Source organism: Phocoena sinus, chromosome 1 (genome assembly GCF_008692025.1).
Source record: "Phocoena sinus isolate mPhoSin1 chromosome 1, mPhoSin1.pri, whole genome shotgun sequence".
Taxonomy (NCBI): domain Eukaryota; kingdom Metazoa; phylum Chordata; class Mammalia; order Artiodactyla; family Phocoenidae; genus Phocoena; species Phocoena sinus.
The window spans coordinates 50,620,311-50,647,514 of record NC_045763.1 but is presented as its reverse complement, the minus strand read 5'-3'; positions in this window follow the sequence as shown (position 1 = coordinate 50,647,514).

Genomic DNA, 27,204 nt, shown 5'->3' with positions numbered 1-27,204 from the left:
ACATTGGATTTGGAAAGGCGACGTAGAAGAAAGGATGGAAGCAGGTTGAGATTGCTAGCTTGCTTTGGTCAGGCTTCTGGTACAACTTGCAATTTCTTGATGCTGATGCTAATGTCTTTCGATGACCTGGGCTCCTGGATAACCCCCTCCAGCTTCTCAGGTCTTTCTCTGAAGCCATCTCTGAAGTTTATCAATATCTGGGTATAAGAGCAGAGAGTAGATGTGAGGTGGGATTCAAACCCAAGTGCTCTGCTGTTAGACAAGCCCTCAGGCTTCTGTTGAAAGAAGAGCTGTAAACTACAGGTTGAAGTAAAGTTTCTGCTGCTGGGGGAAAAAAATATCACTGAGGAAAATGAGTACAGTTAATTGAGATTTTTTTTTTTACCATATTTTAGTATATTAAAATGACCCAGTTTACAAAAGACCCCGAATAGCCAAAGCAATCTTGAGAATGAAAAAAGGAGCTGGAGGAATCAGGCTCCCTGACTTCAGACTATACTACAAAGCAACAGTAATCAAGACAGTATGGTACTGGCACAAAAACAGAAAGATAGATCAGTGGAACAGGATAGAAAGCCCAGAGATAAACCCACGCACATATGGACACCTTATCTTTGATAAAGGAGGCAGGAATGTACAGTGGAGAAAGGACAGCGTCTTCAATAAATGGTGCTGGGAAAACTGGACAGGTACATGTAAAAGTATGAGATTAGATCACTCCCTAACACCATACACAAAAATAAGCTCAAAATGGATTAAAGACCTAAATGTAAGGCCAGAAACTATCAAACTCTTAGAGGAAAACATAGGAAGAACACTCTATGACATAAATCACAGCAAGATCCTTTCTGACCCACCTCCTAGAGTAATGGAAATAAAAACAAAAATAAACAAATGGGACCTAATGAAACTTCAAAGCTTTTGCACAGCAAAGGAAACCATAATCAAGACCAAAAGACAACCCTCAGAATGGGAGAAAACATTTGCAAATGAAGCAACTGACAAAGGATTAATCTCCAAAATTTACAAGCAGCTCATGCAGCTCAATAACAAAAAAACAAACAACCCCATCCAAAAATGGGCAGAAGACCTAAATAGACATTTCTCCAAAGAAGATATACAGAATGCCAACAAACACATGAAAGAATGCTCAACATCATTAATCATTAGAGAAATGCAAATCAAAACTACAATGAGATATCATCTCACACCAGTCAGAATGGCCATCATCAAAAAATCTAGAAACAATAAATGCTGGAGAGGGTGTGAAGAAAAGGGGACACTCTTGCACTGCTGGTGGGAATGTGAATTGGTTCAGCCACTATGGAGAACAGTATGGAGGTTCCTTAAAAAACTACAAATAGAATTACCATATGACCCAGCAATCCCACTACTGGGCATATACCCTGAGAAAACCAAAATTCAAAAAGAGTCATGTACCAAAATGTTCATTGCAGCTCTATTTACAATAGCCCGGAGATGGAAAGAACCTAAGCGCCCATCATCGGACGAATGGATAAAGAAGATGTGGCACATATACACAATGGAATATTACTCAGCCTTAAAAAGAAATGAAATTGAGATATTTGTAATGAGATGGATAGACCTAGAGTCTGTCATACAGAGTGAAGTAAGTCAGAAAGACAAAGACAAATACCGTATGCTAACACATATATATGGAATTTAAGGGGAAAAAATGTCATGAAGAACCTAGGGATAAGACAGGAATAGAGGCGCAGACCTACTGGAGAACGGACTTGAGGATATGGGGAGGGGGAAGGGTGAGTTTTGACAGGGCGAGAAAGAGTCATGGACATATACACACTAACAAACGTAGTAAGGTAGATAGCTAGGGGGAAGCAGCCGCAAGGCACAGGGATATTAGCTCGGGGCTTTGGGACAGCCTGGAGGGGTGGGAGGGGGAGAGTGGGAGGGAGGGAGACGCAAGAGGGAAGACACATGGGAGCACATGTATATGTATAGCTGATTCACTTTGTTATAAATCAGAAACTAACACACTATTGTAAAGCAATTATACGCCAATAAAGATGTTAAAAAAAAAAATAAAAGAAAAACATATACCGTATGCTAACACATATATATGGAATCTAACAACAACAACAAAATGGTTCTGAAGAACCTAGGGGCAAGACAGGAGTAAACACGCAGACATAGAGAATGGACTTGAGGACACGGGGAGGGGGAAGGGTAAGCTGGGACGAAGTAAGAGAGTGGCATGGACATATATACACTACCAAATGTAAAATAGCTAGCTAGTGGGAAGCAGCCACATAGCACAGGGAGATCAGCTCGGTGCTCTGTGACGACCTAGAGGGGTGGGATAGGGAGGGTGGGAGGCAGACGCAAGAGGGAGGAGATATGGGGATATATGTATACGTATAGCTGATTCACTTTGTTATACAACAGAAGCTAACACACCATTGTGAAGCAATTATACTCCAATAAAGATGTTAAAAATAAAAAAAAATAAAAAAAATAAAAAAAATAAATAAATAAAATGACCCAGTTTTAATCTTAACCCTATCAAGGAATTTGTTGTTTGTATGTGGGCTCTGAAAAATGCAGGGGTTGGATTACACTTCTGTCTCTGAAAATAATCCTATGAAATGAGTTAATTTAATCCCTTTATGTTCATTCATGTAGTTATTCATCTGACTATCCACTTATTCATTCTTTTATTCATCCGACTAGGTTTTTGAACATCTTTTCTGCTAGGCACTGTCCTGCACGCCATAATACAGTAAAACGTTGTTGCAGTCTCAAAAAGCTGACACTCTGGATAGCATTTTTCAGAGATTATTTAAATTCTCTTTTACTTTACTAGATATAATAAGTTTAAAAAATAACAGTAAAAATCCTTCCTCAACGTTACTATATAGAACAATAACACTGTGAATGAGACAGGACAAGTATTACCCGCCTTTGTTCCCATTCAACAGGGAAAGAAATCAAGACACTGAGAACTCTAGTGGGAGTAGCAGAGGGTCATTACACACCAGGAAGTAGCATGGTTGCTAGTATTGATAATACAGTAGTGAACAAGTAAGGTGGTCAACCATCCAGATTTGCCTGACACTGTGTTCAGTTTTAAAACTGAAAGGTCTGGTGATCCCCTGAACCAGGGCAGGTGATCCCCTAAGTTGTCCTATAAAATTGCTTCTTCATCACAGGACACTAAGATGTCATGCCAGGAATGTGAAATAAAGTTCAGTATGATTTGGATTAAAAAAAATGGAAACCATAATAGAAACATTTAATTTCTTTCCCCAGAGACCTGAAATGTGTTTAGTTCTTTTCCTCATGAAACCCCAATTTAGATAGCTGTTGAACAGATAGGAGAAATCTGCTTCGTGGAGAAACCAGTGATAAGAGAAGACATTGATATTAATATGTTGCAAGTGACCAGCTTAGGCTCCTTCCCTTCACTGCCTGATTGTTGAATAATGAGCACAGGGACCATGGGCTGTTCTTTGCAAGATGTATTAATTCGGGTATCTTTAATGGATAGTTTTATTTTGGGGGATGGGGGTTGGTGGGGAGACAAAATTCCCTGAATGCTGTCAGCCCTGAATGAATCACTTTACATTCCATACAACTCTACCCTTCTTGGAGTAGAGAGCTCCCTGCTTCTAGTTACTTTTATTTTTTTCTTATTATCTATTTTATTTTATTATTTTTTTAACATCTTTATTGGAGTATAATTGCTTTACAATGGTGTGTGAGTTTCTGCCGTATAACAAAGTGAATCAGCTATACGTATACATATATCCCTGTGTCTCCTCCCTCTTGCGTCTCCCTCCCTCCCACCCTCCCTATCCCACCCCTCTAGAGATAGCATTATAATGCAGGTCATTTCATCGAGTAAAGAGAATGGTGGATTGGGGATCAGGGAAAGTTCAAACCCTTCATACAGCGTGAAGCTTTAGGCTAGTGCATTTCTCTCCTGAGGTCTCAACATTTCCACCTGAAAAGTGGCATAGCCACACCTGCCTTTCTGGAGAGGCCAAGAAATAAAGAGGTACCTCCGCCCCTTGCAAAGTGTCCTGAAATCTAGGAAGGGAGGTCTAGGTGACCATTATTCCATGAGACTATTCTGTTTTAATCAACAAATAATCCTGGCCCTGGTACTAAATCATGGGTTACCCTGGGCAAATTGCTTACCTTTTCTGGTTTGTTTCCTTATCTGAAAACTGGGGGATTGCTGTCCTATAACAAAGGGTTGTCTTAAGGATTACAGATAACGTTAAGTAAAGCCCCCAGTGCAGCACCAGACCCTGGGTAAGATGAATAAGATATTCAAAGACCTTGCATTTTACCCAAAAGTTGTTTAAGCTGTTACTATATGAAACAACTATTTTCATCAAAATTGTACTCATGTTGATCCAAAAATTTGTTTTCTGGAGCAAATTCTATTGAGCCAGTTTATAATTTTGATTGAATTTCTGTACAGCACAATTCACTATTTCTGACTGTCCCACTGAAAATTTTTTATTTTATTTATTTTTTTTTGGCTGCATTGGGTCTTCGTTGCTGCAGGCAGGCTTTCTCTAGTTGTGGTGAGCGGGGGCTACTCTTTGTTGTGGTGTGCAGGCTTCCCATTGCGGTGGCTTCTCTTGTGGAGCAGAGGCTCTAGGCACGCAGGCCTCAGTAGTTGTGGCATGTGGGCTCAGTAGTTATGGCTCGTGGGCTCTAGAGCACAAGCTCAGTAGTTGTGGTGCACGGGCTTATTTGCTCGGCAGCATGTGGGATCTTCCCGGACCAGGGCTCGAGCCCGTGTCCCCTGCATTGGCAGGCGAATTCTTAACCACTGTGTCACCAGGGAAGCCCCCACTGAAATTTTATTAGAATCTAATATTTCTTTGTGAATTGTAAAATGAATATTATACTAATCAATCATTTTTTCCATGTTCAGTTGAACTGATTATAGCTTCTGCCACTGCCAATTTACTTCTCTGAACATTAATTCTATAAAATTCAGTTTGAAAATCTATTGTTATTTAAGAAGAGTTGATATTTCTGTTAACTGGTAGTCAATAACACATTATACTACGTGTGCTTTTATCATTATCAACTTTGTTTTGTGCCAAGCACTTCTACCAGTAGTGTTCATTAAGAATCAACCAGCAATTGAACATAAAAGATGGAGAAGGTCAATGGTACCTGCATTTTCTTTCTTAAAATCATAGGAGAAAGAGCATTAGTATAGCAAACAGGTAGTGCCTTATGAGTCAGAGTCAAAATGATGGGGTCAAAGCATCTGACTTCTCTCCTGATCCCTCCCTCACCCCACCTTGCCAGGACTGAGCTCCTGAACTTGGCCTTTGCCTGAGCCCCAACTGAGCTGTCCTTATTCTTTGAACGTGAAGTATTGGAGCAAAGCTACACTGAAGGGCTTTGTAGCCTTGTTAGTTTTCCCCAGTCACTTCATGCTCAGTGCTAGCCTCCTCCTCCCCCCACACCAGCTCAGCCCAGCAGGGATTGCACCTGGGTCTGCAAAAAAACTTGTCTTAGAAAAAAATCTTGTTTTGAACAATAATTTGTCTTGAGGAGTAAAAGAGATAGCGTCGATAATGAATTTCAGTATGATGCCTGCCATGGTGGCACTTAATATGTAGAAATTTGTTCCTCTACCCTTGAACACTGGCTTCTTCCTTCCTCTGGGGGAGAGTATGGCCCGATAGAGGGGCATGGGCTTTGGAATAGATTGAGCTGGGTTCTCCTATTTTTAGCTGTGGGCTCTTCCATGAGTTATTTGGTTTCTTTGAGCCTCAGTTTCATTAGCAATAAAATGGGAGAAAAATATTGCTTACATTATTGTGGAAATTAAATGACAGTGTGTATGAGATATTCATCAAGGCACTGGGAATACATGATAAATACAAGCACCTGTCTGCATACAGTTTAGGGAGGGACCCAGACTGTAGCAAATAATGATCAAATTGATAAACTATTACAATCATGATGACTGTAGTGAAAGAGGTGCTATAAGGGCAAATAGCAAGAAAATCTTATCTCATTGAAGGTTGGTTGGTAGTATCACTGAAACCGTGGTACACATGATGATTATGCCATGTTTTCCTATGTATGAATGTGTACGTGTGTGTGTGTGTGTGTGTGTGTGTGTGTGTTTGTGTAAGCAGTGATTATAAGTAGAGTCTTTGGAATTAGGCAGACATGAACTTGAATCCTGGCTCTTCCACTTATAAGTAAATTTTGGCAAAGTACTAAATTTTCTAAATCTCAGTTCCTCATCTATAAAGTTAGGGTCGTAACATATTTACCGCATAGAGCTGTCCTGTGATTGTCCTCCCCTTTCTCCTCATCTCTACCCTTTATTGAGTGCTTTCTATGTGTCGGGTACGGTATGCTTAGTAACCCCATGAAATTGGGACTATTAATGTCCTGAGGAAACTGAGGCAACCAGAAGTTAGGCAATTTGTCCAGGGTTATATGCTCATAAGGGAGGGAGTAAGGTGGAATTTCAACCTAGAAATCTAGTTCATAAGGCCATGTGCTTTGCACACTCTGGTCATATGGAGAGTTAGCCCAATATCTGGGTGTTCTTCTTGCTGTGATTCTTTATCATCGGGCTTGTCTTCTCCGACAAGGACATAGGAATGTGTGTTCCTCCCATCCATCTTCTCAAGACCTCTAGCTGACAGTAGCTGTTCTATAAGTGCACCCTGAATAGATGTAGGTAGGTAGTTAGAAGTGGGAAGGGATTAAAGACCCACACCTCTCCCTAGTACCTTCAGAAAGGCTTTCAACACCCTTGACTGCTATGTGCTCTGACAAATGCATCAAATATGGTTCCTTTCCAGCTGCTCACTCCATCCATTTCTGGAGAGATGCCAGCCACCTATTTGATCAGCTTTGAGCAGCAGTGAGGTAGTTAAGGCTGAGCAGGGTGCAGTCGGCTGAGAAAAAGGTAAATATTTTATAGACTCTATGGTAAATAATGTACACATTCAGAGAAACAAGGCAAATCTTTCATAGACCTCAGCCCCTGTTAAGTCTGCAATTAAATGCTGGTGCTGGAAGAAATAAAAGCTAGCCTTAAATCTCCCTACCTTACGGAGAGTCAAAGGCCTGCCCTCAAGCTCTGGATAAGGAGTTCAGTCTCTGTTCCATGCTGCTGAATTGCTCAAATTGCAGCATCTTTCCTCAAAGAAGAAAGGTCCTTTCCTTATCCCAAGGGCATATATAAAGGCATTTATTCACAAACGTTTCTGTACTTACATTTATATTTTTTGTATTATTTATTTGTATTAAGTGTATACTGCGAGCTAGATTCCTACACATTGGAGATTTTAGTCCTCACATCAGTCCCAGTGAGATTCACGGAGTAGGTTTATATAAATATTTGGTGTTTCATTTCTATTTGTTGGGGGTCTGTCTTGTGCCAGATCCTCTTCTTGGTAGTGGGTACCAAGGCTAGAAAAGGCTAGAAAACTCACCAATTAATCATGTTTTGTGGGAGGACACTCAGTTTACCAACACAAAAGGGAATGATTTGGACAGAGGAGAACAATCATTATTGAGAAGCTTAGTTGCCTGTCCTACTGGGGTCTGAGCTAATGGTAGAAGATAATATCACAGAACTAGGCTGCCTGATAGCAGTGGGGATGATAGATTACTCAAATAGTAGGGGTCACTTGGTGGCACATATTCTGGTTATAGGTTTGCCTTTTCTACTTGCAAGTCTTTGGCCAGGACCACCATCCAAAGATTACAGTGTTCAATCCATTAATAAGAGAGTCTACTGTGCTTAATATCACATTACACCAGGGAATCCACTTTACAGCAAAGGACATAAGGCATGACATATGATGAGGTCCATTTGTCCTATCATATATTGTATAATCCACAAGCTGCCCCCTGATAGAGTGATGGAATGACCTTTTGAAGAAGCGTCTAAAGTACCGGACTTGAAATGGCACCTTGCAAAGATAGGCACTATCTACCAGGATGCAGTAAACATGTTAAATCAATGACCACTATATGGTGCTGTGTCCCCAGTAGGTAGAATTCAGGGGTCCAGGAACAAAGGAGTAGAAGTAAGAGTGTCTTGTCTACCATGGCTCCTAGCGATCCACTTGGAGAATCTGTGTTTTAATCCCCACAGCCCTGGACTTTGTGGATTTAGAGGCACTGGCTCCCAAAAGAAGAATACTTCCACCAGGATGCACTCTAAGAATCCCAATAAATTTTAAGCTCTCTCTACCTCCTGGTCACCTTGAGCTTTTTATGTCAAAAGACCAGCAGGCAAGGAAAGGAATCACCACTTAGAGTTCATTGATTCTGATCATCGGCAGGATGATGACCCAGTAGGAGGTGGGGCTGCTATTATACAATGGGGGCATGGAGGGATTGGTTTGACACCCAGGGGGATCACGGGGGCATTTTCTGGTACTCCAGTGACCAATTTTAATAGTAAATGGACAGGAAGGACATGATGACCAGGGCAAATCTGTTGCCCCCAGGAGACCAAGTGCAGTGGCAGGGACTAGTTCATCCCACTAATTTTCCTCTCATAAGTTTCACTGGGAAAAGAAAACAGGCTCCGAGAGGAGCTATTCAGTTAAGTTGAACTTATTATTCAAAGCAAATAGAGCTGAGTGGTACAACTGTAGTGCTGTACCCCCAGATCAGGCACTCATTCTCCCAGCTGTCAGGTGTCTGATGAGCTCCTAAGCTGGTAAGTTTTTGGAGGGGCGTGGGACAATGGGCTGGGTGTAAGAAGGAAGACATCTAATCAATCTCCAGTCTCATCCCCATGATGCAAGAATGTGGGGGAGGAAACAGCCACCACTTGAAAGATTCACTGAATGTGGATTAATCAATTACCTCTGTTTAACAGAGAAACCCAGGATGTAGGATGGTGTGGGTATACCAAAATTCACAGAGTAGACTTGCAGTAGAGGTGGGATTTGAGCTCAATGATTTTATTTTATTTTACTTATTTTTTTATTGAAGTGTGGTTGCTGTACAATATTATATATATTACAGGTATACAATTAGTGATTCACAATTTTTAAAGGTTATACTTCATTTATAGTTTTTATAAAATATTGACTGTATTCCCTGTGTTGTACAATATATCCTTGTAACTTATTTTATACATAATAGTTTGTACCTCTTAATCCCCTATACCTGTATAGCCCCTCCCCCTTTCCCTCCCCCTACTAGTAGCTGCTAGTTTGTTCTCTATATCTGTGGGTCTCTTTCTTTTTTGTTATATTCACTAGTTTGTTGTATGTTTCAGATTCCACATATAAGTGATATCACGTAGAATTTATCTTTCTCTGTCTGACTTATACTTAGCCTAATACTCTCCAAGTCCATCCATGTTGTTGCAAATGGCAAAATTTCATTCTTTTTTATGGCTGAGTAGTATTCTGTTGTATATATATATCCATTGTATATACAGCTTCTTTATCCATTCATCTGCTGATGGACACTTAGGTTGCTTCCATATCTTGGCAATTGTAAATAATGCTGCTATGAACATTGGGGTTCATGTATTTTTTTGAATTAGTGTTTTTGTTTTTTTCAGATATATACCCAGGAGTGGAATTGCTGGGTCATATGGTAGTTCTGTTTTTAGTTTTTTGAGAAACCTTCATACTGTTTTCCATAGTGGCTGGACCAATTTACATTCCCATCAACAGTGTTTGGGATTCCCTTTTCTTCAAAACATTTGTTATTTGTGGGTTTTTTGATGATAGCCATTCTGACAGATGTGAAGTGATATCTCATTGTGGTTTTGATTTGCATTTCCCTGATGATTAGTGATGTTGGCCATCTTTTTCATGTGCCCATTGACCATCTACATGTCCTCTTTGGAAAAAAAGTCTTTTCAGGTCTTCTGCCCATTTTTTAATCAGGTTGTTTGTTTTTTTGATGTTGAGTTGTATTAGCTGTTTATATATTTTGGATATTATCCCCTTATTGGTCATATCATCTGCAAATATTTTCTGCCATTCAGTAGATTGTCTTTTCATTTTGTCTATGTTTTTCTTTGCTCTGCAAAGTTTAAGCTTCATTAGGTCCTATTTGTTTATTTTTGCTTTTATTTCCTTTGCTTTAAAGGACAGATCCAAAAAAAATTTGCTACGGTTTCTGTCAGTGTTCTGCCTATGTTTCCCTCTAGGAATTGTATGATTTCCAGTCTTACAGTTAGGTCTTTAATCCATTTTGAGTTTATTTTTGTATATGGTGTTAGAGAATGTTCTAATTTCATTCCTTTACATGTAGCTGTCCAGTTTTCCCAACACCACTTGAAAAGACTATCTTTTCTCCATTGTATATTCTTGCCTCCTTTGTCATAGATTAATTGACCATAAGTGTGTGGGTTTATTTCTGGGCTTTCTATTCTGTTCTATTGATCTATGTATCTGTTCTTGTGCCAATATCATACTGTTTTGATTACTGTAGCTTTGTAATATAGTCTGAAGTCCAGAAGCATGATTCCTCCAGCTCTGTTCTTATTTCTCAAGGTTGTTTTGGCTATTCAGGGTCTTTTGTTTCCATTCAAATTTTAAAATTATTTGTTCTAGTTCTGTTAAAAATACCCTTGGTGTTTTGATAGCTATTGCATTGAATCTGTAGATTGCCTTGAATCTGTAGATTGCATTGAATCTGTAGTATGGTCATTTTAACAATAACAATTCTTCCAATCCAAGAACATGGTACATCTTTCCATCTGTTTGTACTGTAGGTCGTTTACCTCCTTAGGTAGGTTTATTCATAGGTATTTTATTCTTTTTGGTGTGATTTTAAATGGGATTGTTTCCTTAATTTCTCTTTTCAATAATTTGTTGTTAGTGTATAGCAATGCAACAGATTTCTGTGTATTAATTTTGTATCCAACAATTTTACATAATTCATTAATGACCTCTACTAGTTTTCTGGTAGTGTATTTAGGATTTTCTATGTATAGTATCATGTCATCTGCAAACAGTGACAGTTTTACTTCTTCCTTTCCAAGTTGGATTCCTTTTTATTTCTTTTTCTTGTCTGATTGTTGTGGCTAGAACTTGCAATAATATGTTGAACAAAAGTGGTGAGAGTGGGCATCCTTGTCTTGTGCCTGATCTTAGAGGAAGTGCTTTCAGCTTTTCATCATTAAGTATGATGTTAGCTGTGGGTTTGTCATATATGGCCTTTATTGTGTTGAGGTATGTTCCCTCTATACCTGATTTCTGGATAATTTTATCATAAATGGATGTTGAATTTTGTCAAAAGCTTTTTCTGTATTTGTTGAGATGATCATATGGTTTTTATTTTTCAATTTGTTAATGTGGTGTTTCATACTGAATGATTTGTGGATATTGAAAAATCCTGTATCCCTGGGATAAATCCCACTTGATCATGGTGTATGATCCTTTTAATGTGTTGTTGGATTCTGTTTGCTAGTATTTTGTTGAGGAGTTTTGCATCTATGTTGATCAGTGATATTGGTCTGTATTTTTCTTTTTTTGTAGTATCTCTGTCTGGTTTTGGTATCAGGGTGTTTGTGGCCTTGTAGAATGAGTTTGGGAGTGTTCCTTCCTCTGCAATTTTTTGGAAGAGTTTGAGAAGGATGGGTGTTAACACTTCTCTAAATGTTTGGTAGAATTCATCTGTGAAGCCATCTGGTTCTGGACCTTTGTGTTGTGAGTCTTTTTTATTACCGATTCAATTTCATTATTGATAATTGGTATGTTCATATTTTAGATTGTACATTTCTAAGAATTTGTCCATGTCGTCTAGACTGTTCATTTTATTGGCATATAGTTGTTCATAGTAGTCTCATGGTCTTCTGTATTTCTGTAGTGTGGGTTGTAACTTTTCCTTTTACATTTCTGATTTTATTGATTTGTGCCCTCTCCCTTTTTTTCTTGAGTCTGGATAAAGGCTTATCACTTTTGTTTATCTCTTCAAGGAACTAGCTCTTAGTTTCATTGATATTTTCTTTTTTTTTTTTATTCTCTATTTCACTTATTTCTACCCTGATCTTTATGATTTCTTTTCTCTTACTAACTTTGAGTTTCTCTAGTTCTTTAGGTGTAAGGTTAGGTTGTTATTTGAGATTTTTGTTTTCTGAGGTAAGCTTGTATCTCTATAAACTTCCCTCTTAGAACTGCTTTTGATGCATCCCATGGATTTTGGATTATTGTGTTTTTGTTTTCCTTTGTCTCCAAGTGTTTTTTGATTTCCTCTTTAGTTTCTTCATTGATCCATTGATTATTTAGTAGCATACTGTTTAGCCTCCACATGTTTGTGTTTGTTGCATTTTTTTTTCTTGTAGTTGATTTCTAGTCTCATAGCATTGTGGTCAGAAAAGATGTTTGATTTTATTTCAATTTTTTAAAATTTACCAAGGCTTGTTTTGCAGCTTAGCATGTGATCTATTCTGGAGAATGTTCCCTGTGCACTTGAAAAGAATGTGTATTCTGCTGCTTTCAGATGGAATATCTGGATTCCTTTTTCTTTTTTTGTGTGTATAGCTATATATATTAATTAAGTCAATCTCAGTCTGATCTAATGTGTCATTTAAGGTCAGTGTTTTCCTATTAACTTTCTATCCGTATGATCTGTCTATTGATGTAAGTGAAGTGTTAAAAGTCTCCTACTGTTATTTTGTTACTGTTGATGTCTCCCTTTATGTCTGCTAATATTTGCCTTATATATTGAGGTGCTCCTGTGTTGGGTGCTTATATATTTACAATTATATATCTTCTTCCTGGATTGATCCCTTGATCATTATGTAGTGTCCTTCTTTGTCTCTTGTAGCAGTCTCTATTTTAAAGTCTATTTTGTCTGATATAAGTATCACAACTCGGGCTTTCTTTTGACTTCCATTTGCATGGAATACCTTTTTCCATCTCCTCACTTTCAGTCTGTGTATGTCTGTAGATCTGAAATGACTCTCCTGTAGGCAGCATATACACATGTCTTATTTTTGTATCCATTCAGCGACTCTATGTCTTTTGATTAGAGCATTTAGTCCATTTACATTTGATGTAATCATTGATATGTATGTTTTTATCACCATTTTGTTAATTGTTTTGAGGTTGTTTTTGTAGAACTTTTTTTCCCTTCTTATTTTGTTCTCTTCTCTTGTGATTTGATGACTATCTTTAGTGTTATATCTGGATTCCTTTTTCTTTTTTGTGCGTATGTCTATTATAGGTTTCTGGTTTGTGGTTAGCATGAGGTTTTTCTGTAGCCATCTATATAGATACATGATTGTTTTAAGTTGCTGATCTCTTAATTTCAAATGCATTTTAAAAACCCTGCATTTGTACTCTCCTCCCCTCATGATCACTTCTTTTGATATCATATTTTACATGTAACTTGTGTATCCCTTAACTGATTATTGTGGATATAGATTATTTTTCTACTTTTGTTTTTTAACCTTTCTATTAGCTTTGTATGTAAACAATTTGATATCTTTACTGTATGTTTGCCTTTACTGATGAGCTTTTTCATTTTGTAATTTTCATGTTTCTAGTTGTGGCCTTTTCTTTTTCACTTAGAGAAGTTCCTTTACTATTTCTTGTAAAGTTGCTTTGGTGGTGCTGAACTCTTTTAGCTTTTGCTTGTCTGTAAAGCTTTTGATCTCTCTATCGAATCTGAATGAGAGCCTTGCTGGGTAGAGTATTCTAGATTGTAGGTTTTCCCCTTCCATCACTTTGAATATATCATGCCACTCCCTTCTGGCCTGCACAGTTTCTGCTGAAAAGTCAGCTGATTGTCTTCTGGGAGTTCCCTTGGATGTTATTTGTTGCTTTTCCCTTGCTGCTTTTAAGATTCTCTTTTTACCTTTAAGTTTTGACATTTTGATTACATTATGTCTTTGTGTGTTCCTCTTTGGGTTAATCCTGTAGGGGACTCTCTGCACTTCCTAGACTTGGATGACTGTTTCCTTCCCCAGGTTAGGGAAGTTTTCAGCTATTTGTTTTGTTTTGTTGTTTTTTGTTTTGCCCTGTCACACAGCTTGCGAGATCTTAGTTCCCCAACCAGAGATTGAACCCAAGCCCCTGACAGTGAGAGTGTTGAGTCCTAACCACAGGACTGCCAGGGAATTCCCAGGAAGTTTTTAGTTATTACCTATTAAAATATGTTCTCAGCCTGTTTCTCTCTCTTCTCCTTCTGCAACCCCATACAATATGACTATTAGTCTGCTTAATGTTGTCCCAGAGGTCACTTAAGCTGTCCTCATTTCTTTTCATTCTTTTTTCTTTTCTTCTGTAGAGCAGCAGTGATTTCCACTACTCTGTCTTCCAGCTCCCTGATCCATTCCTCTGTATCATTTAGTATACTGTTGATTCCTTCTAGTGTATTTTTCCTTTTAGTTATTTTATTCTTCATCTCTGTTTGGTTGTTCTTTATCTTTTCTAACTCTTTGCTAAAAAATTCTAAATTCTCATTCTGTGCATCTGTTCTTCTCCTGAGTTCTTTGATCATCTTTATGATTACTACCCTGAACTCTTTCTTGGGTAGATTGTCTGTCTCCACTTCACATACTTCTTCTTCTGGCATTTTGTCTTGTTCCTTCATCTGGAACATGTTACTCTGTCACCTCATTTTGCCTAAGTTGCTGTTTGTATTTTTAGGTATCTGGTAGGTTAACTACATTTCCCAGGTTTGGAGAGGTGGTCTTCCGTAGGAGATATCCTATGCGTCTCAGCAGTGTGCTCCCCTCTTGTTACCCAAGCTATGTGCTCCAGGGGTTCCCCCATGAGGGCTTCATGGGTCCTTCTGTTGTGTTGGGCTGACTATGTAAACAGTCTGGTAGGCTTGGTTGGCCTCCAGTCTGGTTGGTTGCCAGGCCTTGCTTTACGCAGAGGCTGCCAGCTGCTTGTTGGCAGGGCCAGGTCGCAAGGTGGCTGACTGCAGAACCCCAGGAGGCGCCGGGGCTAGTGCTGGCTCACTGGTGGGTGGAGTCAGGGTTCAGAAGACTCTGCAGCTGTTGCCCACCCACTGGTGGGTGAAACCAGGTCCTAGGGTTAATGCCGGACAGATCTGCTGTCAGGCAGAGCCAGGTCTATGAGTCTGGTTGCAGGGCCCAGGAATCCCTGGTGTCAGATCTGGTGGGGGTGTGGGGCTGGCTCTTGATGCAGTTGGATATGGGGTTTGGGGTGTCTCAAAGCTTGTGTTGGCCTGCTAGTGGGCAGGGTCGTGGCCCAGCTGGTTCCAGGTCAGGGTCTGCTCTGCTGTCAGCAGGCTGGGTCCACAGGCTGCCAGATTGTGGTTTCCTTGCATTTGGTGTCTGCCCTCTGGTGAGTGAGGCTGGTCTAGAGGCTGGAGCAGGCTTCCTGGAGGACAGAGCCAGGGCTCAGGAGATTCTGGAGCCGGTGGCTGCCCAGTGGTGGGTGGAGCTGGGTCCTGGGACCTCTGGTGGGCAGAGCCATGTCCAGAGGCAGGTGTGGGCTCAGAAGATCTTTAGGCAGCCTGTCTGCTGATGGGTGAGTCTGTGTCCCTGCCCAGTTAGTTGCTTAGCCTGAGGAGTCCCAGCACTGGCACTTACAGGCTGTTGGGTTGGAGCTGGGTCTTGGCATGAATGATCTAAGGGAGGATTCCACAATGGTGCCCACCAGCACCATCATCCACATGATAGAATGAGCTCCCAGGAATGGCTGCCACCAGTGTCTATGTCCCGAGGGTGAGCCATAGCTGACCCCCACCTCTCCAAGAGACTGTCCAAGACCAGCAGGTAGGTCTGGCCCAGGCTCCTATCAAATTACTGCTTTCGCCCTGGGTCCCAGAGTGTGTGAGATTTTGTATGTGCCCTTAAGAGTGAAGTCTCTATTTACCCCAGTCCTGTGGGACTCCTGAAACTAAGGCCCACTAGAGTTCAAAGCCAAATGCCCTGGAGACTCATCTTCCCAGTACAGGAGCCCTGGGCTGGAGAGCCTGGCATGGGGCTCAGAACTCACTCCTCTGGGAGAACGTCTGTGATATAATTATTCTCCAGTTTGTGGGTCACCCACCTGGGAGTATGGGACTTGACTGTATCATGAGTCTGCCCCTCCTACCCATCTTGTTGTGGTTCCTTCTTTATGTCTTTAGCTGTAGAAGATCTTTTCTAGTAGATTCCAGTCTTTTTCATCAATGGTTGCTCTGCAAATAGTTGTGATTTTGGTGTGTTCATGAGAAGAGGTAAGCTCAGCATCTTTCTATTCCACCATTTGGCTGCTCTCCCTTGAAGCCCAAAGATTTTAATTCAAGGCCAAAAGTACTTCTGTCATCCCAGGGTTTGTTTAGGCTTCTAGTCTTAAATTCTGGTTTTGCAATGGAGGACACTGAGACTCTGGTAGGCTAAATGACATGTCCAAGACCTGCAACAGGTCTTCTGACTCAGAGACCCAGATTCATTCTGCAACACCATTTTCAGTGCAATACAACATGCCAGAACATGAGCTAGGTGGCCTTTGAGGTCCTTTTGAGGAATCGAGCTGTCAGAAACTGTCCCTTTACTAGTCACAAAGATCTGTCCATTTTCCAAGCAGGGCTCCTTCAATTGCACATCATTCTTTGCATACTACTAAGAGTTATTGAGGACTTTAGCTCAGGTCAGTCCATGGCATATGGCTAGCACAAAGTGGACGCTTAATAAATGTTTGTCAGTTGAATGAAGGTAACCATCCTGATTAAAGCAGGCCAAGTGGGTTTGGGAAAAACAGAATGGCCTTATGTCTGAGAACATGGGCTTTGGCATTAGATACCTCTGGATTCAAATCCAGGTTTAAGGACATTTGCTGGCTGGTTGACTTTCGGTAAGTTACAATCTCTTTGAGTCTTAGTTTCCTCATCTGTAAAATAAAGGATAATAATACCTACCACAGAGAACTGCTGAATTATTAAATGGTATAGCAAACACACAGGGCTTGGCACATGGAAGTGTTCAGTCAAAATGAGATATTACTAGCTACTCTTTGGCTTGAATCTTGACTTTCTCTTTGTACCTCAGGTTGTCTGCAAATTCTTCTTTATTTTTGCTCCGCTGCCAAATGTGCCTAGGTTCCATACTTGGCATTGACCACTGGAGTCCCACTTTCTTTCCCCCTTCATGTTCACCCCAAGTGCCCTCTGCTTTCTCCCACTCATTGCTGGATCCAGGACAGAGCTCCTGCCGTAAATCATGGGGTTCCTTGTGCATGCACCCCATTGCTGTTTTTTGTAGGAATCCATTTCAGATGAACCCATACATTCTTGTCATGCTAATTAATAGGATAATAACAGTCTAATTAATGGTTCACCTTTATTGAGCATTTACTCTGAGCTAGGTGCTTGCTAAGCCCTTGTATCTATCATCTCATTTAAAACTCATAGCAACCCCAAAGGTACTTGTGTTTCCACCTCTTTTATAGAGCAGGAGACTAAAGCTCCCAGAGGTTAAGTAATGCGCCCAAGACCCAGAGTTTGAAATTGGTGGAGTGAGGTGTCATCCTTGGCTGTCTGACTTCCGAACTGGGGTTGTGCTTTCAACCCCAGTAACGGTGAATCTCTCCTGCTGCCATCTGGGGACATTGCCCACCTGGCGACAGAGGCTGCTGCCAACCTGTGGGCCCCTGCCAGCCCTTCTGCCTCCCTTCAGAAACCTGAGATTAATTTGTCTGAATCAGGGAAATACATACTACCTGAAAGATATCAGTTAATTATTTTTGTTTAACTTCTGTTCCTCCATTAACATGTCAGCTTTAAGAAGGCAGAGGCAATGACTTGTTCTCTTCTGTGTCTCTAGTTTCCAGAACCAGGGACTAACACATAGTAGGTGCCCAGCAGAGAATTGTTGAACGATTACTGAATGAATCCCATCGGACTTACCACACCCCTCAGAGCCCCACCCTCCCAGTATCGGCCCAGCTGCAGGTCCACGTTCAGGCAGATAGCCAGGCCTGCTCCTCTGGCCACTCGGCTTCTTGGAAGCTCTCTTTCTCCCTTTATGTTGCTGGAAGAAGTCTCTGCTTCCCCTCCCCATACTTTAGAGACCTCTAGATCTATGCTTGGAAACCAAATCAACCTCATAATTTGTATTCATCCATTGAGACCCAGGGTGATTCAGAGAGGGCCTGAGCCATGCACGCAGCGTGTGGCCACTCCACCCAGCTGCCTTTTCTTAAGATATTAACTGCCATTGATGGAGTCTCTCCTAGGATACTAGGCTAAAGGCTTTATTATGTTATTTCATTCAGTCCTTTAAAAAATCTTGGGGCATAGATATGTGTATTTCTTTTGGACAGGTAAAGAAATTGAAGCTCAGAGATGAATTCACTTGGCCAAAATCACACAGTAAGTGGCGGAATTGGGTTTTGAATCCAGATGTCTGATTCCAAGGATAGCGTCAATGGGTTTGCCCTGGAAAGGACTTCTGTATCCAGAGGACAGGGATAGAGACAGGTGGAGAGAAGTCCCATCCTGGCATTGCATCATGTTAATCTCTTTAAAATCAGACTGGAGAAAGCACCAGGCTCAGAGTGTGGCAACTTCAGTTGCTCACCTCTCTCACTCCCCCTGGGGGTCCCCTGGGGTAGGTCATTATTTCCCTCTGACATTCTTGGAATATTTAATGATTCATCCTTGGAGCATGAACTTCTTAACTCTTTTCCCATGGAAGAATTTCTTCTTAGCTGCAGGCCTGCATGGAAATGCACAGAACTTACATAAACAAAGAAAGAGGGACACTCTTGGTGCTTCATCTCCTGTTTCCCCCATAAGCATGACTCATTGGAGTCCCATCATTTATTAGCTTGTTCTGGAGACCATCAAGACTGGAAGGGACCAGAAAGGACCTCTTTTTCCACAGGGGAGACTTGGCCAAGGGCATAGACAGAAAAAGGAGCTCAGGACTTGTACCTTGATTCAGAAGTTCTTTGCTCTCCCACTTCATAAATTTGTGGTTGCCTGACTTAGCGTAATTTACTAACGAATTCAAGATGAGCCAAATATTTCAGTTTGGCCAATGGCATCTGTGTTTTCAAATAATACTTCCCTAATTCTTTTACTAGGGCAGAACAGCTGAACTGAGTGAGCCCTGGATGACCAATAAAAGAGCAAAACTCCACAAGAAGAAAGTTCTCTGGAGGCAGAGCTAATATAATGCTGCCAAAGAGAATTACAAATATTTTCTTCTGTGATGCTGCTAATAACCCTGTGAGAGAGGCATTGTTATCTCCACCTCATAGATAAAGAACTAAGACTCAGAGAAAGTAATTAATTTGCTTAAGGTCTCACAGCTTGTAACAGAGCCAGGATCCAAATCTAGATCAACTTCACTACAAAGCTTGAGGTCTTTTCACAATCCTACAGTTTCCAGAAGTAATTTGGATTTTACAAAAGGTTGAATTTCTCCAGAAGTGCAAGGACTCTTTGATCAGCATCCTGGGGAGGGATTTGTAATTTCTCAGGAGGAAAGAAGGAGGACAGTGATAGCAGCGGTTACACCCCACTCCATTCCCCATGTGCCACCCCTCTGACATCATGGGTGTACAGCTCATTTCTGGAAGGCCCCACCTAGTGAGGCTCCACCCAGTGGCCCAACGTCATGGAAATGAGCCCATCCTCTGGGCCAGGGGTGTCAGTCCTTGCTCCCAAGGCACAGGATGAAGCCAAAGGCTGCATGAATTTCAGGCCAGACATGAGAGCCTAGGACCCAGAGGTAAACAGTTGGAGGCATCCAAGAAATTCCAGTAGTTCCATCTCAGTGACTTAAGATCACAGTTCTGCGGAATATTCCTCAAATGGCTCTCAGCAGCAGTCAGAATAAAGTTTAAACTCTTATCCTGGCATACAAGATCCCTCCTGACCTAGTTCTTGCCCTACCACCTTGCTCCTTCTGCTCATACCTCTTCTCTAACCACCACCACCAGCATTTCATGCCCTGGTTCTCTTCCTACTGCCTACAACTCTTGTTATTTCTTTTTCTGAATAACTCCAGCCTTTCTTTCAAAATTCAGCCTCTCAGCCACCACACATCCTGTGGGAAGTCTTCTTGAAAGTCCAAATCTGGATGCAATGCCCATCTTATCAACAGAACTATCCTCCATCACGTTGCTCTGTCTGCTTGTCTGCCATCTCCCTTAGAATGTGAGGAACTCCCAGAGCAGGGACTGTATCTTAATAAATGTTGGTGGCCCCAGGGCCTAGGAAAGATTGGTCCTAGTTTGAACAAAATACCAGGATAACTTGTGGGTATTTCTTATCATCAAAATGAAAATCCTTTTTATTTCTGAGCACACATAAAGATGATCTGAAACGTTTATTTTCTCATGTTGCCATCCCCCATGCCAGAGTCCACCGGATACAGATATTTGAGATCCAGGGCCTTTCTTCCTTCCTTGTCTATCTTCTTTTCTTACACCCACTTCCTGCCTATACATCCTCCTCCTCTGCTCAGAATCTCAGCTTCAACCCGAAGGGGCAGCAGTAAATCTATAAAGCTTGAGGGTCTTCCAATTCTTCAGAGTGGAACATCAATGTTCAAAGCCAAATCAGCATTTTGATTCCTAATATTGACCAAATTTCTTAGGAAATCTTCGATGTATTTTTGTGCTGACACACCTTTCTGTCTTTATTCTGTCTTACTAACAATCACTTCTCTGCAAAGGATTTATGGCATGAAAAGAAGGAAGTGAGAGGGAAGTCAAATGCTAACTTTTATGGAAAGATTTCATGTAGAAAAGAATGGATGGATAGTTGGGTGAATGAACAAATGAAGGACAGGATGTGTTGATGAATAAAAAAGTGAAATGCCCTGGTTTGGCCATGGACCCTGGTACTGCAGTGCTGACCATATTTCTGCTTGCTCCCCTGCATGGTCGCTGTCTTGAATCCCAGGGCCCTGAGCTGAAATACTGATTGGGATTCAGTTATTTGCAGAATCCTACCTGATGCTGGTCACTGTTCCAGACTTCCTAGTATCTCCTAACTCAGGGTTCCATATCCCTAGACTCATGCACTTGTCAGTGTACCCCTCTTCTTGTCAGGGAAGTCACAGAGCAGAACAACTCATCAACAGATATTTATGGAGAATCTACTAAATGCCAGGCCCTGTGATTTGCTTTTCTAGACTATAACCTGCTGCTGTCACCACAGTCTCTCATGGTCTAATTGTTCCACTCACCAGATTGAACCTCCCCCTAGAATTTGTAGATGCACCTGTGTACCCATAAAAGGTCTATCCTAAAACCAGCCTCCTCCCTGCCTGCCCAGCTTGCTGCATTGTTCAAGACACAACACCCATGAAGCCTGAGTTGTATGGACAAAAATCCCTGAGGGAGCACTTAGGAGGTTCTGATGGTTGTGAGTTTAATGAGGAGGGGGTGTGATGTGAAAGGTGAGCCTTTTATCCTGCCAGGATCATGACAACAAGAGAAGGTCCATGAAGGTGGAGAAGTGCTGGTGTAGCCATTCCTCTCATTTACTTCTTGTCTTTTTTCCTTCCTACTCCTTTCCTGTTTCTCCTGATTTTAACTCTCAACTTCGAATGCCCTTTGCTCTCCCTTTAGGCAAAATCCTTCAGAATTCAGTGTCACCTCCCCCTAGAAGTCTTCCCTATGCTCCTCCTACCTGAGTGATGTGCCCACTCATTGTAACAGACAAAGAGACATGCCTCCCAGCTGTCAGGAGTGTGGTCAGATCCCCCAGGGTCAGCCTGAGCTGCAGAAAAATGCTTCACCTGGAATCACACACCTGCAGTCACTGGTGGTAAGCACAGCAGGGGCATAAAGGCCCACACTCAAGGGGAGGGGATTACATGAGGACCTAACTACTGGGGGAGGCTGTGGGTTGAATTTTGTCACTCCCACCCCAAAATTTATGTGTTGAAGTCCTAACCCTTAGTACTTCAGAGTGTGACCTTATTTGGAGAGAGTCTTTACAAAGGTAATCAAGTTAAAATGAAACTACTAGGGTGGGCCCTAATCCAATATGACTGGTGTCCTTATAAAAAGGGGAAATTTGGAGACAGAGATGCTTACAGGGAGACCACCATGTGAACTTTAGGACAGCTATCTACAAGGGGAGCAGCCTGGAACAGACTCTCCTCACAGGACTCAGAAGGAACCAACCCTGCCAACACCTTGATCTCAGACTTCTAGCCTACAGAACTGTGAGACAATAAATTCCACATTTGTGTGTTACTTTGTTAGGTCAGCACTACCAACTAATACAGGGGAGCACTGGGACCCACTTCAGAAGCTGCCTATCACAGAGGCCTAAATTCTGGCAGGTTTAGCCTGATGCTGAGCAAAGGGCTGATCTGGGAGATAAAGTGAGTTGGAAATCACAGGTCTTGGTGGTTGATGGACCAAGTAGGGGAGGGAGAGAAAGGGTGTCTGCTGTGCCCACCCTGACGTGTACACAGTGTAGGTAATAGTAGAGAGACCTGGGGGTGGGTGTGAATTAAGCACCATCGTGAATGGAGTTCAAGTTGTTAAAGCCAGGACTGTTGTAGTTCTGATCCCACCAGGAGAAGGTGGCTGCTCCTCCCCATGGCAGAATGGCCTGGCCTTTCAGATCCTGGAGTGTCTGAGGACAGGCAAGGATGTTCTGATTCAGCATCAAATGTTTCTTAAGATTCTGTTCTTCATGGCACTGGAAAAACAGTGGTGAACAATGTTCCTGACTCACTAATCTGACTAGGACCCGCCAAGCCTCCGACAGCACTCGATCCCTTAATGAATAAAGTACAGGCTCCCTAACACGACACACACAGCCCTCGACATCCTGGCTCAGGCCTACCCCTCACTTTATGGCCTCTCTGCACTCTCTTCCCACCTCACCCGGCCCCCTCTGTCCCATCCTTGCTGCACTTACTATCCCAACCATACTGAATTACCTATAAGTTCCTACATAAAATGGACCATTTCAGGCTTCTGGGTCTTGGCTGCTATTTACTCTCCCTTGATCTTTCTTTCTTTTAAAAATTTTTGCCATCTGCTTGGCTAAATTCTACCTTCCCTTCACCACCAAGCTCTACTTTACTCTGTGGAAGAGAAATATTAATTCTTTTCTATTAGACAATAAGCCATTTGAAGCCGGAATCTTTGTCTTTTCCTTTTTGTACCCCCAGCGCCCAGTACTTGGCCTGTCGTAGAGCATAATCAGTGTTCTGGTTGAAGGAAATGAATAGTTAAAGAAGCCAGGGAGTGAACAGAATGCAGATCTGACGCTGAGAGACAGTAAGTAAACAGGCAGTTCCAATGCAAAGTGCCAGGTACTTTCACAGCTAAATTCTAAAGTAGAACATGTCCAGTTTGCCTAGGGAAAATGGAGACAAAACAGGGAAGATGTCCTGGGGAAGGGGACACTGAAGATCATGTCTTCATCATGTGCCTTAGGGGAAAGGTATTTCCAGCCGAAGGTATGGGGTATGCACACCTGCACAGAGACGTGACAGAGCTCACTCCCCAGGGAAAGACGTGTCATACAGCATGTAGGTCCTGGCAAGTGATGAGCACAGACAGGTCACAGGCTCCTGCCTGGAATACTACCCTCAGGAGGAGAGGAACTCCAGCCCTGCACACTGAACACAAAGTTCCTTAAGAAGTTAAAAGAGAATGAGCACAGGCCGGGCCTGCTCTGACAGCCACTTGGGACTGCTCCATCCAGGATCCTCAATGTCTTTTTCAGGATTTACAAGTTCCTCTTATATTTTTATCAAATTTGAAAGGCCATTTCATTACACTTACCTATTTCCTCCCTTAAGATGAAAAATAGCACATACTGATTTTTTTAAAAAGAAACTACCTTAAAAAAAATAAGAAAACCTTGTATCACCACCCATAAATATAACCATGCTTCATATACTACCGTATTATATCTTATTTTTCTAAGTACAATACGAAAAAAAAATTTTGTGTCCCATAGTTGTATCTAATAATATACCCTGAACCAATTTGCATGTTATTTGTTTTGGAAGGAAACTGTTGTGAACACTTCCCTTTTAAGAGAGACTCAGGACACAAGAGGCAGATGGAGAGCAAAGTTACTGAAAGCTTTATTACCCAGAGAACGTGGCTTCAGCTGTGCAGCCAAAGGCCTTGTTGCTGCCCTCTGAGGAAGATATACCTACACAGCAACAGGTTCCAGTGGGCTGGCCCAGCTGCAAAAACCCTGCCCATCCTTACCATACACTCTTGCAGAGAATCTGGGGAAAGGACGGTGAGGGGTGTCTGTGGCAGACTGTTTCTAAAATAGAGAGGGCCCAGAAAGGCCGAGCTGGGCGTGCTCCATTACTGTCCTCAGCTTGCCGACTGGGAGAAAAGCTCAAATTCTTCCTCTCACACTTGCCCCTCCTGGGAGAAGGCAGGGTTTTCTCTCCTCTCCTTGACCGCCTTCCTTTCCTGGGCCTCACACATACAAAGCCAGAATAATAGGTTAGATAGAGCACCTTTTAGCATATCTGCTGTTGGAAGGCTTCTCTGACACGCCCCCTAGTCAGCCCCTGGGTTACCTGTCCCTGCCGTTTGCCTCCAAAGGCATCCTGAACTTCCCTGCATCCCTGGTACTCGTCCTTCGGTATTGAAATGACTTCGGTTTATCTATCCTGTAATAAACCATAATGGAAAAGAATATAAAAAAGAATGTATATATAGGTATAGCTGAGTCTCTTTGCTGTACAGCAGAAATTAACACAACATTGTAAATCAACTATACCTCAATTAAAAAACAACTTACCCATCATCTCCTGTTCCTCCCATGCTGTAGTGTGAGTTCCCTGGGAGCAGAGACTCATGACTTTGCACACTCTTGGGCTCCCAGACCTTTGTGGAGAGCCTGGTACAGATCCGGAATCACTGCTTGAGGTGTGCACAAAGGAACACACCTAACTTCCTCGAAGTTCCTATTTCTTTTGTTTTCTTTTTTTTACACCTCTATTGGAGTATAATTGCTTTACAATGGTGTCTTAGTTTCTGCTCTATAACAAAGTGAATCAGTTATATATATATACATACATATGTTCCCATATCTCTTCCCTCTTGCTCTCCCTTTCTCCCACCCTCCGTATCCCACCCCTCTAGGTGGTCACAAAGCACCTAGCTGATCTCCCTGTGCTATGCGGCTGCTTCCCACTAGCTATCTATTTTACGTTTGGTAGTGTATATATGTCCATGCCACTCTCTCACTTTGTCACAGCTTACCCTTCCCCCTCCCCATATCCTCAAGTCCATTCTCTAGTAGGTGCGTGTCTTTATTCCTCTCTTACCGATAGGTTCTTCATGACATTTTTTTTCTTAAATTCCATATATATGTGTTAGCATATGGTATTTGTCTTTCTCTTTCTGACTTACTTCACTCTGTATGACAGACTCTAGGTCCATCCACTTCACTACAAATAGCTCAATTTCGTTTCTTTTTATGGCTGAGTAATATTCCATTGTGTATATGTGCCACATCTTCTTTATCCATTCACCCGATGATGGACACTTAGGTTGTTTCCATCTCCGGGCTATTGTAAATAGAGCTGCAATGAACATTTTGGTACATGACTCTTTCTGAATTATGGTTTTCTCAGGGTATATGTCCAGTAGTGGGATTGCTGGGTCATATGGTAGTTCCGTTTGTAGTTTTTTAAGGAACCTCCATACTGTTCTCCATAGTGGCTGAACCAATTCATATTCCCACCAGCAGTGCAAGAGTGTTCCCTTTTCTCCACACCCTCTCCAGCATTTATTGTTTCTAGATTTTTTGATGATGGCCATTCTGACTGGTGTGAGATGATATCTCATTGTAGTTTTGATTTGCATTTCTCTAATGATTAATGATGTTGAGCATTCTTTCATGTGTTTGTTGGCAGTCCGTATATCTTCTTTGGAGAAATGTCTATTTAGGTCTTCTGCCCATTTTTGGATTGGGTTGTTTGTTTTTTTTGTTATTGAGCTGCATGAGCTGCTTGTAAATATTGGAGACTAATCCTTTGTCAGTTGCTTCATTTGCAAATATTTTCTCCCATTCTGAGGGCTGTCTTTTGGTCTTGTTTATGGTTTCCTTTGCTGTTCAAAAGCTTTGAAGTTTCATTAGGTCCCTTTTGTTTATTTTTGTTTATACTTCCATTTCACTAGGAGGTGGTTCAGAAAGGATCTTGCTGTGATTTATGTCATAGAGTGTTCTTCCTATGTTTTCCTCTAAGAGTTTGATAGTTTCTGGCCCTACATTTAGGTCTTTAATCCATTTTGAGTTTATTTTTGTGTATGGTGTTAGGGAGTGATCTAATCTCATACTTTTACATGTACCTGTCCAGTTTTCCTAGCACCACTTATTGAAGAGGCTGTCCTTTCTCCACTGTACATTCCTGCCTCCTTTATCAAAGATAAGGCGACCATATGTGCGTGGGTTTATCTCTGAGCTTTCTATCCTGTTCCATTGATCTATATTGCTGTTTCTGTGCCAGTACCATAGTGTCTTGATTACCGTAGCTTTGTAGTATAGTGTGAAGTCTGGGAGCCTGATTCCTCCAGCTCCGTTTTTCGCTCTCAGGATTGCTTTGGCTATTTGGGGTCTTTTGTGTTTCCATACAAATTGTGAAATTTTTTGTTCTAGTTCTATGAAAAATGCCAGTGGTAGTTTGATAGGGATTGCATTGATTCTGTAGATTGCTTTGGGTAGTAGAGTCATTTTCACAATGTTGATTCTTCCAATCCTAGAACATGGTATATCTCTCCATCTATTTGTATTATCTTTAATTTCTTTCATCCGTGTCTTATAATTTTCTGCATACAGGTCTTTTGTCTCCTTAGGTAGGTTTATTCCTAGATATATTATTCTTTTTGTTGCAGTGGTAAATGGGAGTGTTTTCTTGATTTCACTTTCAGATTTTTCATCATTAGTGTATAGGAATGGCAGAGATTTCTGTGCATTAATTTTGTATCCTGCTACTTTACCAAATTCATTGATTAGCTCTAGTAGTTTTCTGGTAGCATCTTTAGGATTCTCTATGTATAGTGTCATGTCATCTGCAAACAGTGAAAGCTTTACTTCTTTTCCAATTTGGATTCCTTTTATTTCCTTTTCTTCTCTGATTGCTGTGGCTAAAACTTCCAAAACTATGTTGAATAAGAGTGGTGAGAGTGGGCAACCTTTTCTTGTTCCTGATCTTAGTGGAAATGCTTTCAGTTTTTCAACATTGAGGACGATGTTGGCTGTGGGTTTGTCATATATGGCTTTATTACGTTGAAGAAGGTTCCCTCTATG